The 19,641-nt window shown below is 34.4% G+C and overlaps 1 long non-coding RNA gene across 1 annotated transcript; it reads right to left on the bottom strand.

Moving 5' to 3' along the window:
* Positions 1-7,433: 7,433 nt before the first annotated feature.
* On the bottom strand, positions 7,434-9,860 carry LOC130047120 (uncharacterized). Its single transcript, XR_008796167.1, has 2 exons — positions 9,634-9,860; positions 7,434-7,746 (listed from the first exon to the last, which is right to left on the bottom strand). It is a non-coding gene; the product is annotated as an uncharacterized LOC130047120 (long non-coding RNA).
* Between the last annotated feature and the right edge of the window lie 9,781 nt (positions 9,861-19,641).

Genomic DNA, 19,641 nt, shown 5'->3' on the forward strand with positions numbered 1-19,641 from the left:
TTTCCTTGGTTGTATAAATAGATTTCCTCTTAATGGAGGAATGTGACACCAGAGAAATTTGATTGGTATGAAAAGTGGAGGGTATGTGCAACAATATTTTGAAATCAAAAACATACCAATTTACTTTATTTAGCCGAAACATGGAGATTTATTAGAAAGCAATCTGAAAAAAAAGTGAAATCCCCGCTGGACTTTAGCAGTAGACGTGCTAACCTACTGAGCTGCTCAGCTAGGCAATGGTCTTTGAAATGAATATACAAATATTGCTTCATCCATGTTTTAAAAGGAAGTCAGCCATTGTGGCGATGTAGAGAACCTCCTTAAACATCACTGTAAAGTGAATTGTAATTTTAAAGAACTAGGTACGATTGTATACATAAAAAGGCCCAAAAAATTTCTCTCTTTAAATTGTGTCTGGAATTAACCTAAATCAGCGTTTTAGGAAAGTAAAATATATGCCAGGTATACTATGTTAAAAAAATCAGAATGATATTCCTAAATGGATAGCATTATGACATCATGAATAAGACATTTCCCGCTTTTTTCTCAAAAGAAGCCTGAAAACTGTCAATGTCATACAGATTATTGCTCAGGAAAAGATGTGCACATTTGTCGAGCAAAATGAAAATGATACATTTTGTGTATTATTTTAAGATGAAAATCATGCTTGAATATGAAATTGCTCGACGCATGCGCTGTATGCTTTCTGAAAGGAAAACCACCTGAATTTGTGGATATTTTCATTGAAAATGGCATTTTTGCAATTTTGTGCCAACTTCAAGCTCTCGGCATATGACACAAACCATTTTGCTGATCAAACTGAGCGAATTTTGGGTTTACTAATCTATTCCTAATTTGAATGCCAGGGTTTGAGCTCCAAGTGAAATCATCGATATTTTGGGCCAGATGACTTTAGAAACTGTACCTACTTTAAAAATCCAGCTGTGTTTGGTTATTCTTGTCCTAAAATTCTATGATCGTGTAACTTTTGGTCTTCATATTCTCATAACTGAGGGTTTATGTTCATGTCTCACCATAGACTCGTGTATTATAATTTCATGGTATCAATTTATCAATAGCAATTAGCAACTAACGAAATCAAACTTTCAAAAATCTTAGGAAACGTGTGTTTAATTTTGAGTTCATACAAGAAGTTATGCGGTTTTTCTTTGGGGTCTGACAATGCAGAAGTTACGGAAGTAAATACCCTCACAGAAACTTCAGTTAGAAATTTTGAAACCGGGCTGTGTGGATGTCTTTTCATAAACCGGTGAAAGTTCAGTCACACTCTGTTCCTATTGTGTGAACGTTATCTTCTCTTGATAGAAGTTTTCATCCGAGTTGTACGGAAATATGAATGGAAACGTTTTACGTGATATTCTGAATCCATAGATGTTTTGCACACTCGGTGCCGCCATATTTAATTACCTAATTATATATGCGCGTCAAAGGTCATAGGGGGAAAAACGACGTAATCATGGACGCAGCCTTTTGACAAATCAACGATGTATGCTTTTCCCCCAAAAGTTTTTAATGATTCATCTCTTATAATATTATGATAGAATTTGTTTACATAATAGATAAAGAGGACCAAAGGTTTACTTTAGCATATCTTTTATGGAAAGTTCCTTTCTAGAATTTATATGAGAAACTATTTATTGGCACTAAAGTTGCTTTTCATACCCATGTTTGAAGATTCCATTTCATAAAAAACAATCATTTTTACACTAAAAATCTTAATTCTGAATTGCACAAAAATGTAAAATTTCGATAATAGAGTCTACCCCTCTACCGACTACTGGACCCATTGTATTGTGATGTTTTTAGGGACAGGGGGGTATTCATTATTAATGGTAATTTTGCAAAGAAAATAGATTATAATGCATTACAACAAATCACGGCAGTATTATCCAGGCACATCATAGCGTCCCTTATCAAGGGGAGGGGGGGGGGGGGGGTACAAAATATAAATATTGACAACTACTACGATCTATACAGATAATATTTTTAAAAAGGAAATTTTACAAAAAAAAAGGGGGGGGGCGAGATTATACGCACGACGACAAATTTTGAAAATCACTTGTAGTCTATATACATGTAGTTAGTGAAAGTCAGGAATAATTCAGGGCTTTTCCAACCCCCTTCTCTCCTTACACTCGTCAAATATACCTCCATCTCTTTATAATACAAACCCTCCTTTCTTAGAATCGTCAAATCCCCCCAGCCCTCCTTTTCCTTACACTTGTCTTACACACCCCTTTTTCCTTACACTCGCAAAGAGAAGTCGGTTGTTTAAATCAGACTGCTGAAAATGGATAGACTAACAGTTGGGTATTGGGTGGTGAACCTAAATTGCCTGGTTTATAATTAGTATCCTTATTATTTGCAATAAAGTTTCTAGCTATAATATATATAGGCCTACATATGTTATACCTAAAAGTGAACTTTGAACTGGTCATTTGTCAAAGTTAGAGATAAATTAAATAATTGTGTAGACATCTCGGTTTGTTTTTTTTTAAATTGTCAGAAGCTTATAAGATTTAAAATCATACAAATGAAATATATCTCTCACTCTGTCTCATGGGCAAGTAGAAGAAATTTATAATTGGGAAAAGAATATCGTGCGGATAGGAGCTCTAATATAAGCGCGACCGTCGTGCGAATATTGAAAATGATTGGCACGACAACGATGCTGATAGACACTTTAAAAAACAACCAAACAATTCGTAAAACTTAATTCAATCCAAACTTCAAAATCCGTAATTGTGTGAGGGGTGACTTAATTCATAGGTTCAAACTTAATTACTACTCAGTACTGCATACCACAGAAGAGAGAGAGAAGAAGGGGGGGTATGCCGATAAATCAAACCGCTTTGTCATTTTAAAAGAAAAAAGACACATTGTCAATAAAATTATTGAACTGTTATCACTTCTCTATGCATTGTACTACTTCACTGGGTTAATTTTAGAGAGCTAATGACTGTAATTCGATAGAAAACATTGCAAGTGAAAGTAGCGAGCAGACATAAACAACCTATACTTCACCAGCTCAAATTAAACAAATGTGAATGAAACATTCTAATCTGCAACTCTTAGTGGTAACTTTAAAGTGTATTTTTTACGAATGTTATATTTTTATCATCTTACATGTTTAAACAAAGTATGTCTCACCAGGAAAATGTTGGTGAGCAACCGTCGTCGTTCGCTGTTTCACATTGACAAAGGACCCGGATGTAAGATTTTTTCCCCCTATGACCTTTTGACCTAGCATGACGTTGAAGTGTGCAAAACATCTATGAATGAAATTATCGATTGGTTGTTCGTTTGTGCAGTGTTGTACGTATATTTCACTCGCCATGAGACGACACCAGCTGTAGGTGATGTATCCTTTATACCTATGCATGACATAAGGACCTTAAAAGTGAGGTCGTGCCAAATACCGCCGCGACATGGGACCAGCCACTGTCATTTCTAGATAGTCAGCGTTTAGCAAAGGAACAGTCCCTATACCTATTTTATTTCTTGGACCAAGGTACGAGCGAGACTCGAACCCACGACCTCCATGTCAATAAGTTTAATGCTCAAACCACTGAGCCACCATGACCAAGGAATAGTATAATGACAGGACATTGTCGTTTAGAAGGGTGGTGGGTTTCATTGATTGTGGATATCTGCATGTTGTAAAGAGGTACACATATGACCACGGGTACCGGTACTTAATGTTTGGATCCACACTCCCGGTGATCCACCCCTAGTTTTTAATGTGAAAAACAAAACTAATGATATTAAATAAATCTTTAAAATGTTTGGATTGTATGTCTATTGTTGAATTCCTCGTGCCATTTTTGCGCTTTTTATGCAGCTATTTTAAGTTACACAAGTTAAGGGTTTTATAAACCTCAGATGCCAATCGCGTGGGGATCCGGGTTAGAATAGGTCCTCAGTACCCCTTGCCTGTCATAAGAGGCGACTAAATGGGGCGGTCCTTCGGATGACACCGCAAAAACCGAGGTCCCGTGTCGCAGCAGGTGTGGCACGATAAAGATCCCTCCCTGCTCAATGACCATAAGCGCCGAGCAAAGGCCTAAATTTTGCAGCCCTTCAACGGCAGTGGTGACGTCTCCATATGAGTGAAATATTCTCGAGAGGGACGTAAAACAATATTCAATCAATCAACCTCAGATGCCTGTGATATGACCTATATTTTCCTGGGCTTTTTAATTGGTGATTTGAACGAACTTTCAAATGTAGGTGAGTGTTTGACTCTAATCATTATCATGAGAAATGATGATGGGACTGAAGGTTTGCAATGAATTATATAAAATATTATTTGTTTTAAAGATAACAACAGAGCAGGTCTAGATGAATAACTTTACCGGAAGTTGTTGTCTGAAACATGTCCATTTTCATTTCCAACACAAGCCACCTGTTAAACCATAGCGTTTGTTCTGTGTGCGTATTCATCAACAATGCTTCTTGAGGCGGAGGAGGGTTTAAATTAAAATTGTTTCATGCATAGACCTAGATTAAGTATATCTATATATGTAACTATAGATACCTCGCACTTTCATTATTGTTAAATATTGATGTAGTATTTTAACCCTATACTAGTTACATGTATCTACTGATCTGATTGATGACAAAGCGATATACATTATATTAATCTGTGTATGTAGTTTGTCGTAGATTCTGATGAGATATTCTTTATGATATTATGCTAAAATTAAAATATTTATAAACTTGACGTTTTAGTTCATTGTCACGATAAATTACAGTGGAGATGTCTGTATTTATATTTTCCGTGTGCATCTTTAAAACATGTGACCAATGACTTCTTTAACAAATTAATCATTAACGATCACCATTCACATTTCCAGGTATTCTCCCGTTGTGGGCTGGAGCTTGTAAAACACCTACGCATTTCTGGAAATGTTTCTTATTTCATTCACAACAAACTATCTCTGTGTGTGTAAGAACAAGGATCTACCGGATCTTTCCTCTCATCAAAAAGTTCTGTATATATATCTTTCTGTACATTGCAATATATGGAGAATATAAAGCTTGACACACCATCACCTCCTCCAGCTGAAATACTTTATCTTTAAAAAAAAGTTACATTGTCCCATAATGGGAACTGTAGTTCTCCTTTTTGGGCAGGAAAAGTATATCAAAGATGTACACCCCATCCCCCGCAAAACTGTTCTGAATGCGACAGTAGTTGACAAGAGATGGTCAAAAATAAAAAAAATTATACCCATACTTTTTGATCGCGTCTACAAATCCACGGGTTGAATTTGAGAAGGTTGCCATTCTTTTCAGTAACTTGGTTGGCTGTTGAACGTAGCTTGAGCAAACATGGTTTCTTTACACTGACCGCCGAATTCAAAATTGAACCTTTTTAAAATGCTTAAATTAAGAATTTGCAGCGTCGTCTCAATGATCATAACCAAATGACTACAAATAAGATAATCTGATGTGCATCAAATGAACACGATTTCGTTTTACTTATATTGATTATATATATGTGTGTATGTATATATATAGATTTGAATTTGCGCGAGTTGTAACTAGAAATGGATGCATTTTACCGTAATACAATAGATGAATCCGTCAGCGGAAGTCAGGTCTCTGGACAGCAACACTCCTTAAAGACTCGGTTTTTAATTTCGTGGGTGAATAAAAGTTCACATAGAATACATTGCAGTTATTTTTTCATAACACGAATCCACATTTATTCTAAACAATTTGCAACATAATTCTAGAGTTTGATACTAAGTTGCTTATCTTGACATTACATGTATATAGTGACAATTTTATGTGCACCATCTGGCGTTATTGTGTTCAGGAACGAAATAATAGGGATTTGTAAACGGGTTCGGAAAAGGTGGAGTTTCACTTTTAATTCCAGCAAAAGGTGGAATTTATTCTCTGAATGATCAATCAAACTAGTTCTTTTATAAAATTGTTTCTACACGTGTACGACAATTTGCTGTGTCTCTCTAGCCGGGTGCTGATGGAGGCTAGCGTAATGAACACTTGCACAATAATTTCATTAGAAGCCATACATCGTTGCAGATCACGAATTGGCAACAAATTATATTCTCTTCGTATTTGATTAAGCAATATTTGTATATTTCTATTGCATATATATTCTCATTGGTCAAGGTCTGGTCATGAGGATCTTTGGCAGGATGAGCAGTCTATATACTCTTGGAAAAGTTCAATGTATATGAGTCGTATTGTGCAGTACAGTACTGCGTATTGGTTTCTAAATGCAAGCTGATGTACATATTTTAAGTTCATTTCATTCTCAATCGAAAGTCCCACCATATACCTGCACCGTGTTCTCTGGTTCCATTTTTATTTTAGAAGTGATTTATTTACTGTCTGTGATTGTTAGCAATTAACAGGCAATTAGCAGACTTTAGCAGGTCTGTTCGGATTCTTTTATCATTTGCTCCTTCATAGGATGCCCGCTTGAATTTGAATATCTTTTACCCAAAGTAAAAGTAAAACGCAAAGTTAGAAATATATCTATCAAATTCTGGTTTAGAATTTATTTCACCAAAAACAGTTTCTAAACTCCCCAACCTCCAGTCGTAACACGCCTTTTTTCAGCAGACATGCAAATTAGCCGTGTTAGAATAAAAATGTAATGTAATCTAAATTGTGAGTGAACTTGAAAAGATCATTTCCTGTATAATAATTGTATATGAAATGCGCTCCCTTTGTCGTTATTAGCATATAAAAGAGAAAATTTATTCCTTCACATATTTCGTTCCGGTCGATAGGATTTTACGGTCGTACCTTGCAATTCTGAACCAACAATGCCATTGAAACAATCCACTTGCTGACAAGATACCTATGTCAACTATGAGGCTTGAGAAAGGGACGTGCATTTTGTATCTTTATAATCATCGTTAATCCACAAAATTCATACAACATCCGTTATGAAATAATTTCACATTATTTTAAAGAAAATGTTTAGTCTATATCTTTTGAATTAATTTTATACAGAGAAGGACGTCATCTATACCATACCGACTTGCCCCCTCTGGGGTGCCCCAGTGCCTAGGGATAATTGATGGGAACTTCACAAATCTTGACATTCTACATATAATTATACAACTATACTTTCTTGTGCTTTCTTGAATTTTCAATTGCTTGCAGTGTATTAATTATGTACAGGGGCATTAAGAATTTCTCGACATGGAAGGTTTTGTTGGCAAGCGGAATGAACTAAAATACGCATCTTATAATTATTTATCACGATTTAACTACAATTAAGTAATTTCGTAGAACGCTGATCAACTTAAGAGAGAGAGAGAGAGAGAGAGAGAGAGAGAGAGAAATAACCAGATAATTCATTCGCGTATTTTCAACTCGAAAAACTTGTTAACAAGTTCTTGCAAACAAAACAATCAAACAAGAACTAGCAAACCGATCGACTGTTTGTCTTTTTTTTTATTATCTTGTTCTTTATTGATATTAAAAGTTTTGCATCAATATTATTCAAAACACCAGGAGTGTGGCAAAAAGTCCTAGACTAGGCGGACGAGGTTAAGAAAAACTACCATGCGCTAAGCGCATGCGTTCTGGGACTGGCGTGACGAGGAAGCAGTAACTGTGATCACGGATCTTGGGAAATCCACGAGGATTGACACAGTGGCGCTCCCCACGACCCGCGAACACAATTACAAAGTAATAAATCTAGTGGCCACAGTCATCTAATCGTAATATGGACACCTGAAAAGAAGAGAGAAATGCAATGAATATTTCATACAATATGTTACATCTTTAAAAATAATATTTGGTTGCCTATAAATCTATTTTTTTAATACAGTTATCAAATTTGAAGACACTTAGGACAATTCTTTTGAATAGCGTTTTATTGACATAGTGTTACAGTATGTGGAAACTTAGAGTTTCTCATATATTTTGCACACTAGCAAGCGCCACATTATAAGCAAGTTTATAGTTCTCCAGTGTACAGATAGGTAGAATATGTTAATAAAAAGTGGTCAATGCATATTTTGACGAGATGAGCGGCACTTAAGCAAGTAGTTGACGTAGTCCCGGGAATTTCTCACAACCTGGGACCCCATCAACTTACTGCCCACGAGCCACAGAGTAGAGGGTATCCGATCTACCGGAAGAACCTCCGAAGAACCGTAGAAATGGTTTGCAGAAGGACAGAACCGCAGAAGAAGCTGACTATATATAGGTTATTAAGCAAGAGGTATAGAAAAATATTAATAGAGCAGACAGTCACTCTGATTAGAAGATCTTTAAACACTGGACAACGTTAGTCTATCTCCCAAAATGCTAACTCCCTGACAGTAATGTTTTGGGAAATTTCGGCCTCACTCGTGGAGAGCGTCTTATCAAGTGAAAAAGTAACTAGGATCTTGTCGCTTACACGAAACCGGTTCAACGTCTAATAGAACAGATTAATGTTTGTCGGGGACCACGGCGTGCAAACAAGGTGAATTCTAAAACAATAGCTAGTCACGTGATTCGGTCCACCAACAATATGAGCCATATACAAGAAATTTGCATTAGAGTTGACTTTCAAGAAAAGGTTATTACTTTGAAAAATGATTCATTAACTTTGAGTACTGCTTACAATTTGCACTAATTAAGAATATCAAGAGTTGAAATATATTATCCACGTAGTTTACATAGCATCATTTTCTGTTAAAGAAATTTACAATGAATTTTGCAATTTTTTTCCCATTAATAACATTGATATTCTATATTAAAATATATTTCCTAGATTTTTATAATAAAAAAATATTTCTTGAAAAGAGATACCAAATTACCTTAGTGGTTAGGGAAAGGTGGTGTCATTTGCGCCAAGGTTGCGGAAGGTCAATGATTTTATTAACTCAAAACTCTGTTTTTATGGGGGAAGTTTTTAATTGATTCACCACCTTAAATGTATAACCAATCAGATTTTAAGATCTGACCACCCATTTTACAACCTATTTACATAATTGATCCCTTAAACAATATCAATTGTCCATTTTCATTCAACCGTAAAATATCTAGATAAGTGGGCGGATGTGAAGCGCGGAATTGTAACTATAATTTATGATTATCAATATATGTAGCATCATGTTTTCAGGGTATCGTGTCAACAACATCGCCCGTACGAATTATAACCTGAAGAAAAGATGGACATGTATTTATTATAGCCATTTATAATAACTTTTATTGGAGGTTACGATAACTAACAAGTAAATATGTTTTACCAGTCCGGTTGATTTTCGCGCCGCAGGGGAACATGTTGTTAGTATCACCCCTGCATTCACCTAATTCATCACTAATCTTTTTGAATGAAAGATCAAACTGTCTTGTTAAAATATTGATATAGCGACACGCTTTTTCTGACTTATTATTTAGTTTTATAAAGGACAGCTGTGTAATTAGATTCATAACTTTGTTATTTTGATTATGATGCGAAATTCACTTTTTAAAAAACATTCTTAGCAAAACAACGTTAACAATAGGTTTACACAAACATAATTTACAAAGAGACATAGTTAAAAACAAATTATAGTAGACTTAATCAGAGTTAGAACAAGAAACTTTGCAAAAAAATCAATTTGTCAAGCAACCATATGGACATACCTTGGACGAAAACTCCCCTTGAAGGTAAATTCCTGAAACCAGACAGAAAATAGACAATGGCATTTCGGCAACATTTATTAACTTTTACTTCTGAAATTATTTCCCGATTTTACATAGATTAATCACAGTGTAATTAAAATCACCATTCTTAATAAAACGTCCTCCAAATTAAAGATGGTGACATCCCAAAGGTTAGACGCGTAAGAATACACTAACGTAGCACATCATTTGATCATGCGCGGAAGAAATGAAGACTGTATAATTTGAAATCAATCGTTTTGAATTTTTTTCTTGAAATGAATGATAATATACGGAAAATATCGTTTTGAAGCACGCGTAACATACTAGAACTTGTTTGACGTGGAAGAATACCTATGCTGAGGCGTGACACGGTCGCTGACAAGCCGGCAAATTTCTGCTGACATCTCCTTGATGGATGAGCGGTATTTGTATTAAATATGTATTACTGTATTGCCTTTAATAAACCACTCCTATTGCAGATAAAAAACGTCTATATAACGTCCGCTCTGTCCGTCTTATACATTGAATGTTCTGAAGTGCACGACCTTCCATAAAGTCACTAAAACTAGAATAGTTTCCCCGGCCATTCAAGAAAACTTTACACATGTGTTCATTTACTTGAAAATCTTCAATAAAATAGTGTTAAAGGAAAATTTTATTTTCACACATGTGGTATGTTTTTTCCCCTTACAGAGAGTGTGGGAAGTGTGAACGGTTTTCTTTTTCTTATCCAGAGCGCCCAGTGCATCATTCTTCAACAACCAATGCTGTTATTAACATAATTATCATATCTATTGCATGTAGAAGTGTTATTATGTATTATTATTTTTCAGATATCAATTTTATCATTATTTAAATGAATCCTGATGGTACAAAAATTTGATCTTAAGCTTGTAGTTTCTGCACTGGAAACGAGACTCTCTGAATTGAAAGTATTTAATTAGTATATCTGTACATAAGACTAGACTAGACTTCACATATACTCCCCACGTGGGCTTTGGGAATATCTTGATTTCTAGACAAAATTGCTGTCTAATTCTCCCCTTTCATGTTGTATATGTCAAACGTTTAAAATCCACCCACAGAGGATGTGCTTGTGATAGACAAATTTATCAATCAAATTATGATAGAAAATCAAAGAAAATGTAATTTCATACACACCAACATTTACAGAAAGATGAGGAGGGGCTGACCGTTCAGCATGACAGAAACACCATCATGTGAAGAGATGTCTAGCTTGTCTGTATTATGGGAAAAGAAAAAGAATGAAAATATGGGAAATAATTTCTGCAATTACTCCTGCTTCTGTTGATTATATATACATTCTTTTATAGTGATGTCGAAAATTTTACAAAACAACGATTACCCTATTTCATTATATAGCCGTTTTTCTGCTAAAGTCAAATATAGACATTTCAATTCTCTATTGAATGGAATTCGGGAAATGTGAGTTTTGTTTTCATTCATTATTAAGAAAGCTATATTTATAAAATCACCACACACACACACACAGAATGAGAGAGAGAAAGAGAGAGAGAGAGAGAGAGATTCCCCTTTCCAATAATCACAGAAAGTATCAAATTTATGATATCAAATTGTTTGATATAATATACTTCACTTTAAAAGGAAAACCTTTAAGTAGAAAGGCATATGGACCTCACTGATATTAACTCAAAAGGATTGACATGTGACTTTCTAGCAAAGCCAATGCTGTAAAAGATTACACACACACACACACACACACACACACACACACACACACACACACACATATATATAACACTTCAAATGACCATTGAAGATACAAACAATAAATATTGAATTGTCAAATTTTCGGCACAACCCGTCCCTTCTTCAGGACGACAGAATATTTACTTCGAAATGAAAACTAAATAAAAATGCAAACTAACACTAAAACAAGAGTCGATAACCAACAAAACGTCTACATACTGAAATGATCGAGTGTAATATGGTGCAATGCAAAACTCGGATTAGAACGAGCGTCAAGACTAAATTTTTGTAATTTAGTTTTAGTGTTGACAATTTTTATCTAATTTCATTTCTCTGTTTCTTTCGAAATATTCTATCGTCCTGAAGAGGGGACAAATCGTCCCGAAAATTTGACAATTCATTATTGTCGGTGTCGTTGGTCATTTTTAATGCTTTTTATATATTCTTATTTATTTGACCTCATGCCTACTAACGGATCCGACACGTTGGATGTTGAGTGTTATATAGTGCTTTATATATAGTGCTATATATATATATATATATTGCTTTTCCTTTTTTTAGGGTGATGTATGCTATGTAGGTTTATCCTTGTTTTATTTTAAGGATATTTGAATATGTTTCTCATTTCAAATAGAATATTCTGCAGTCACAAACTACTGTGTGGCATACTTGACCGAATTTTGATATGTATATCTTCTGCTGCAGTTACTTTTGACGGGAAAATGCTCATGTAACTAAACGTGTCTATCATGAAATTCTAAATCATGATGTTTTTAAAGATTTTTTTCACATATTTATGCTGAATTAAATAAGCTTTAAATGATAATCTTAAAATATTTTGAGAAGAAGTATACTGAAAGCCCTGATGAACAGCAGAATAAACTGGATCAAGGATGCAATTTACACGATCATATTTAATACAGTATGTTTAAAAATTAAGGAAATTAGGCAGTTGCACCCTTTTATCAACGCATGCATGAAAACGATAACGACACGTGTTGTTTACAGCCTTGACATTAGTATAGAAGGATGACTGGGAAACCATTCATATAGTGACTGTGATACCAGTTACAATTCGTATTTCATCGATTTCTTTAAAATCATAATTCCTCATGTAACCACATGGGTTGATTTTCATAAATTGTGAATAGCTGAAAAAATGCCACGAAAAAGTTAATAAAATGTTCGATATAGATTCCCAGATTGGGAGTAATGTGTCAAGATATATTACATACCAAATTTCATTACTAAAATATTAAATGTTTTCTTGAATTTTTCGAATTCATATTTAGATTTGTCATAATGTTTCATGCATCCTGTGAAATACTTAGGTCAATACTATGCAATATTGAGGGGATAATCTACATTTACATAATTTTCCCCGGCTCCTTTGTAATTATATTGTGTTAAAATACGTTCAATGGGACTACCACGCATATATCTAAATGAATTGCCGTACAAATACAATGTACATTGTAGTACATGTATATGTAGTCTATTGTAGCATATAATCCTTATACCTGTAATTAAATAATACCTTCAAATATATCTGAAATATTATTGATAGACAACAGAAATAAAAATGGTCCAAGGACGGAACCCTGGGGCATACCAGTATTTATGTTTTTGTTACGCAAGATCATCTATAATGCGACGCATTTACTATTATTATCTATCCGTGTTAGTATATGAACAGTAATGTCATGGCCTCTTTCTAAATTAGATAAAAGAATCTTTCGTTGAACTTTGGAAATGTACACTTGTATATAACTAATTTCCACCACTTTATTTTTTAGTTGAAACGAGTTGTATAAATTGTAAATTGACATGTACTGGTAGACGTGTGTACATGTTCCTATGTTCATGTGTCAGACAATTTTTATAGGATTTGACGGTTAATGATGTATAAATGGAGACATTTCTTAAAAACCGAAATCTACAAGTTTCCATGGGTGTAGCTGATCTTTTTAATACATGTATAATATCATTGGCTAGATAAAATCCGAATTAATGAATTGTATGAGTCTTTAAAGCGTATTCATCATTTGCAAATTTTGAATAAACTGGTGTTCAGAAAAGGGCATTTACGGTAAAATCCGAGCATAAAACAATGCTGTATTTGTTATGGGATCGAGGAACGTTCTTACAAGTTAGCAAACCAAGCGTGAACGGACGAGTCCCCCCAGGGCAGGAGAAAGGTTTTTTTTATTTTGATTTGTGACTTGTGACTCTTGAATTTACCTGTTTGATTTGCTTTAAAATGTGAATAAATTTGGGGAATTTACATAGATTTTCGTGCTGTCATGAAAGAAAATTAGAAAAATATTAAGTTGATTAACTTGTGGTTTCATCGTTTTCGAATTTATGACTGTAAGGTGAATTTGATTTTGCACTAGAATAAATCGTGTTAACGTGGCTTGTTTGAATATCGAGAATGTCTCTCCATTCTAAACACTTTACAAGAAACCTTATTGCAAAATTTCACATATGCTGAAATGTCAGGATTGAGAAATGTAATTAATCATTTCCCAGAGTGTTTTATTTTCACATATCAAATGATGGGCTTTGACTTTCCTTGTTAAGACACATCCTTTTTACAAGGTTAATTACTTTCACGCGAGCAGATTGCACTTTTCTTGGACCTTGGTGTAAGAATAAAAATTGACCCTATATATATATATATATATATATATATATATATATATATATATAAAATCCAGAAATAGGTATAGAATAATCTGCATATATATATATATATATATATATATATATATATATATATATATATATATATATATTAACATGACAATGACATATATATACACGCATATTGGAGGCATCAGACTCCACATTTTACCCCTCTTTTTGAGTTTCAATGTCCTCATGAAACTATACACAGATATAACAATAAAAACATATTGTACAAATACTTATCAACACTACACAACATAAAAAAACCAGCAACAAAACAATAACAAAATAATTAGCTAATTTAGATATACTGTCAGCTTAAATAAACTGAAACATAGTAATTCTAAAATGAACACTAGTCTTGTTAAACCAAACATCTGCAGCATTGTCTAGTAATATAATTCCTACTCGGTCTCATAATATCATCATCTGACATACTTTCTTGTTAACCAAAATCCAATCAATGTAAGTCTGAATTACATTAACATCCGGTATTAGCACCATTTTAAAACAAACTGATTATCAAGTAGATGTATGTATGAAACAAGAATGTACACTTAAATTTATTATTATTATTATTATTATTATTATTATTATATATATATATATATATATATATATATATATATATATATATATATATATATATATATAGCCGAGTTACAATTATCATAATCATACAGGAAAAGTAATAAATTGTGAAATTAGATACAATGCAGGACTTAACTTTTTAATTGATGAATTCGATGTTGCAAAATTGTCTCGAGTACTAGATTTCAACTGATATCTTTCGGGTTATTGCCTTAAAAAGTACTACTATTGCACTTACCAGACACAGTATACAATGTAGTAATGGCCGCTAGCATGTGTGTTGACAGTTATTAGTTTTAGGAAGCGTGTAATTCTCCCCCTTCTTAAAGTTATCTCCAGGTTGTTCACCTGAGTATTCCAAATTACAGAGAAACGAAATATATTACAAATGATCATGTTAACTACAACTTATTCTAATTTTAGATGCGACATCTATGTATGCTAATTCCGTGTAAATATTATTGCAGAACGTGCACATGGAATTCTAAAGCATCGCGTCTCGGCTTCTTTATTCCTATTTGTACATGTAGCTACAAATAAATATCCAACTCTACGTAAAGAAGGGGTGTATATCTACACTGGCCAGTCAGTGAATGGTGTGACTGCCCATTTCATTCTGAGATAAAGCAAGTGATTTTTTAATTTACTGGGTTCACTTACAGCAACAATTGTTGGCCTCACAATTCTGACCGTAATATTAATCTATAATGTACCTAAACAACACGAGTGTTTTGGTTATATTAGTAGAAGACAAATTTATCCTTTTATCAAGGAATCACGGATCTACTTTAGACATACACAGCCTCAATCTTTGACCGTTTTGCCACTGTGTGTACGGATCCTTTGCTCAATAAACAACCTTATAATGTCAACATAAAAGCAAAATTCCCACCATTTCTTTCAAATAGCCAAAAACCTCTTATTTGACTAAAGAAACTTCTGAATGCATGCGTAAATCACTATTAAATTAAGATTAGGTTAATTAATATACCATGTCAGATATGAAAAGTTTAATGTACACGCATGCATGTCATATTTTCCATTCAAAAGCATTGTCTGAAAAGAGAACATTTTTCGAGGAAATGTAAAACGTCACTAAATTTGTAACGTTGCATACAAAAATAGTTATTTACTGTGGCCTATTTAAATCAACATTTTTATCTTTGTTTCACAATATTTTCAGTATGGAAGACAAGTGTACTGAATTTCGGAGAAATCAAAGAATGTTTAGAAGTTAATGTTGGGTGTGGTTGTAGTCGCACTAGATGAGAGAGAGAGAGAGAGAGAGAGAGAGAGAGAGAGAGAGAGTTTTAAGAAAACAGCTGGTTCTACCAATTCCATGCGTTAAGATGGACAGGCAGGGATTTTAGCCCTTGAGTGTTTGTGTGGGCAAAACATTGTAATGTGAGTCCACTCTTCGCCTGATACTGTGTAAATAAAGCACATTAATGATTAGGTACTTTATGTCATAGTATTAAGTAAAAAAAATCCTAATGATACTTCGTACCACGAATTCTTATCGGACTAAACCATTACATTGATTTTTTTTCCATTATGGTGACTGTCAACCGTTACAAATATCACAGTATACCCTGTCTATCAAATGTTTCGGTTTATCAGAAACATCTAACATCAAAACTGGAGCATATTTACCTTAAAGGGTCAATTTGGAAATAAATGAAGAGAACAGACAATATTACTTCCAAATGAACATGCCAAGTTTTCTTAATGACAAAATATCAGTGGAGGACATCATGTCACAATTTTTTAGTATTAGGGTCAGAACAATATTCTTTACTTAGATGTAATGGAATTCATCACTAATTTGATTATAATTGCATACCATGTAATATTATTCACTTCTATTTAGAGTACTCCGCTTGTCCACTTCCGCTGATGATTAGTTGTACTAAATTTTACAGATATGTTTCTTAATTTTCTATATAGCAATGTTAGATATAGCTGAAAGGTGTGAAAGGTGCTACAAAATCTTAGAATATGATATTCCCTTTGACGATCTAAACCATCTTATTACCATTTAAATAAATAAATAAATAAATCTGTGATTTACAGATGTTGTAAACCACCTTGCTCTAAAGCTATTAATTAGTTTGTGTTATTGTCATTGCTTAGTTTTGCCCCAAAAAGATGTCATTGATGTAAAAATTGTTACATATAACAGAATAGCCCAGTTTGTCACAAACCCAGAAAACGTGTAGTACTTCTTTTCAAATAAAGGATATGCTGCATATAGCATAAATGTTGTATATAGCATAAATGTTGTATATAGCAGAAATGTTGTATATAGCAGAAATGTTGTATAAAACATAAATGTTGTATATAGCAGAAATGTTGTATGTAGCAGAAATGTTGTTTATAGCATAAATGTTGTGTATAGTATAAATGTTGTATATAGCATAAATGTAGTACAATGTGTATAGCAGAAATGTTGTATATAGCATAAATGCTGTGTATAGCAGAAATGTTGTATGTAGCAGAAATGTTGTTTATAGCAGAAATGTTGTATATCGCATAAATGTAGTACAATGTGTATAGCATAAATGTTGTATATAGCATAAATGTTGTGTATAGCAGAAATGTTGTATATAGCAGAAATGTTGTTTATAGCAGAAATGTTGTGTATAGCATAAATGTTGTATATAGCAGAAATGTTGTTTATAGCAGAAATGTTGTGTATAGCAGAAATGTTGTTTATAGCAGAAATGTTGTTTATAGCAGAAATGTTGTGTATAGCATAAATGTTGTATATAGCAGAAATGTTGTTTATAGCAGAAATGTTGTGTATAGCAGAAATGTTGTTTATAGCAGAAATGTTGTATATAGCAGAAATGGACACGTTCAGCCACCCATTGTTTTTGTTCCTTTTGATTGGTTTACGTTCCCGCCCTCACCAGCTGTAGGTGAAGTACCCAATCGGACGCTCGTCCTTTTCCGTAACCGGAAAGAAGATTCAGGAGTGTATCGGCGCAAAGATTGCATCAAATCGATGCATTTATTTGCTGGAAGCGCGCATGTGTATGGAGTTAAAAGGATAGAACCGAATCCCTGTATTATGCGTTATTTAGAAGCAAGATTAATTTTCACCAGAGATTTAGTTTTGGTATCATTAACGTCTTATAAGTGGAAATCGATAGTGGTAGAATACATTAGATATGTAATGTGTGATATTTTAGATGCATTTGTTTTATCTCCAAAGTATTGTAACGTACATCTGTGACGTCATAGTTATATCTATGTACATATAGCAACTGTCTCTGATGACGCCGATCTACAAACGAGGTTTAATGAGGTTACGGAAATAGCCGAGTAGCTATGATTGGTATAGTACCATACATTTACCCCTACGCTTAGAGCTCTGGGCCGTGGTAGTGAGTGTTCTTCAACGTGCCAACGCATGTCGCGACTCGAAACCTCGAGCTCTGGGCGTGGTAGTGAGTGTTCTTCAACGTGCCAACGCATGTCGCGACTCGAAACCTCGAGCTCTGGGCGTGGTAGTGAGTGTTCTTCAACGTGACAACGCATGTCGCGACTCGAAACCTCGAGCTCTGGGCGTGGTAGTGAGTGTTCTTCAACGTGCCAACGCATGTCGCGACTCGAAACCTCGAGCTCTGGGCGTGGTAGTGAGTGTTCTTCAACGTGACAACGCATGTCGCGACTCGAAACCTCGAGCTCTGGGCGTGGTAGTGAGTGTTCTTCAACGTGACAACGTCTGTCGCGACTCGAAACCTCCGTTTTAAGGTCGTATCCGAAAGACCCGTGGTTCTCACTTCTAGATGCCGAGGTTAAGTAGCCATTGTTACCTATACTTACGTCCGTAGCACGAGCGGGGCTCGAAATCACGACCTCTGAGCGGCAGGTCTCAATGTATTCGTAATCCTATTATCATAGCGTAAAACAGGCAATACAGCTTTATCAACCAAATCTAGCTGACAATCAAGAGCTAGGTTAAACAACCTTATCATACATGTCCAAGGTCTAAGCCGATTTCGATATCGTCGATATCGACAATATTAAATTGATATCGAGTCGATGTCGCCGTGCCTGCTTACGATGTCGATATCGACATTCACACAACGATATCGTATCAATATCGACAATTTCTATTCTAAACGTGTTTGAATTAATAGTATTAGTATACACAACATATTGTCTGCCTACAATGTCGATATCGACATTCTCACAATAATATCGTATCGATATCGATAATTTCTATTATAAATGTGTTTGAATTAATAGTCTCGTCTACATAGCATAATGTAAATACTACGTTAAGCAAAACGATCGTCACTAGATATCGATACGATATCGTTGATATTGACAGAAAGAGAAATCAAACTTATTTTAGTCCTCATACAACAATTACAAAATCGATCATGATTCGATATCGACAGGAAGAGAAATCCTTTCTATTTCAGTTCTAACACTACATTAAGAAAAACGATCGTCATTCGATATCGACAGGAAGAGAAATCACTCCTATTTTAGTCGTCATACACCCATCACAAAAACGATCATATTCGATATTGATACAATATCGTCAGTAAAGACATGTGATTATTAGAGTGGTACTTATCGATATCGTTACGATATCATGTTTGGTTTGTCGATATCGTATCTACATCATGTCTTGGACATAACTCCCCAAGTAAGTATAATTCTTAACTGCTTTAACAGTTAAACCCTTATACATGAAATTGTAGGAAAAATTAAACTTTTGTTCCTATTGACAACAGGGCATACTCCTCTGAGGCACCTGATCCCACCTCTGATATGTCCAAGATGTCTCTTAATTTTGTATTCCTTATATAGTATTGATGACGTAGATCACAGTTCGTTATCTTCACTTGTTCAGGGACTGAATTTCCACTGTTTACGGTAATTACTGTGGATTCCTTATTTTACGCGAATACTTGATATCGCGAAATGACTCGAATATACGTCAGATCGCGAAAA

This window comes from Ostrea edulis, chromosome 6 (assembly GCF_947568905.1).
Source record: "Ostrea edulis chromosome 6, xbOstEdul1.1, whole genome shotgun sequence".
In the NCBI taxonomy this organism is placed as follows: Eukaryota; Metazoa; Mollusca; class Bivalvia; order Ostreida; family Ostreidae; genus Ostrea; species Ostrea edulis.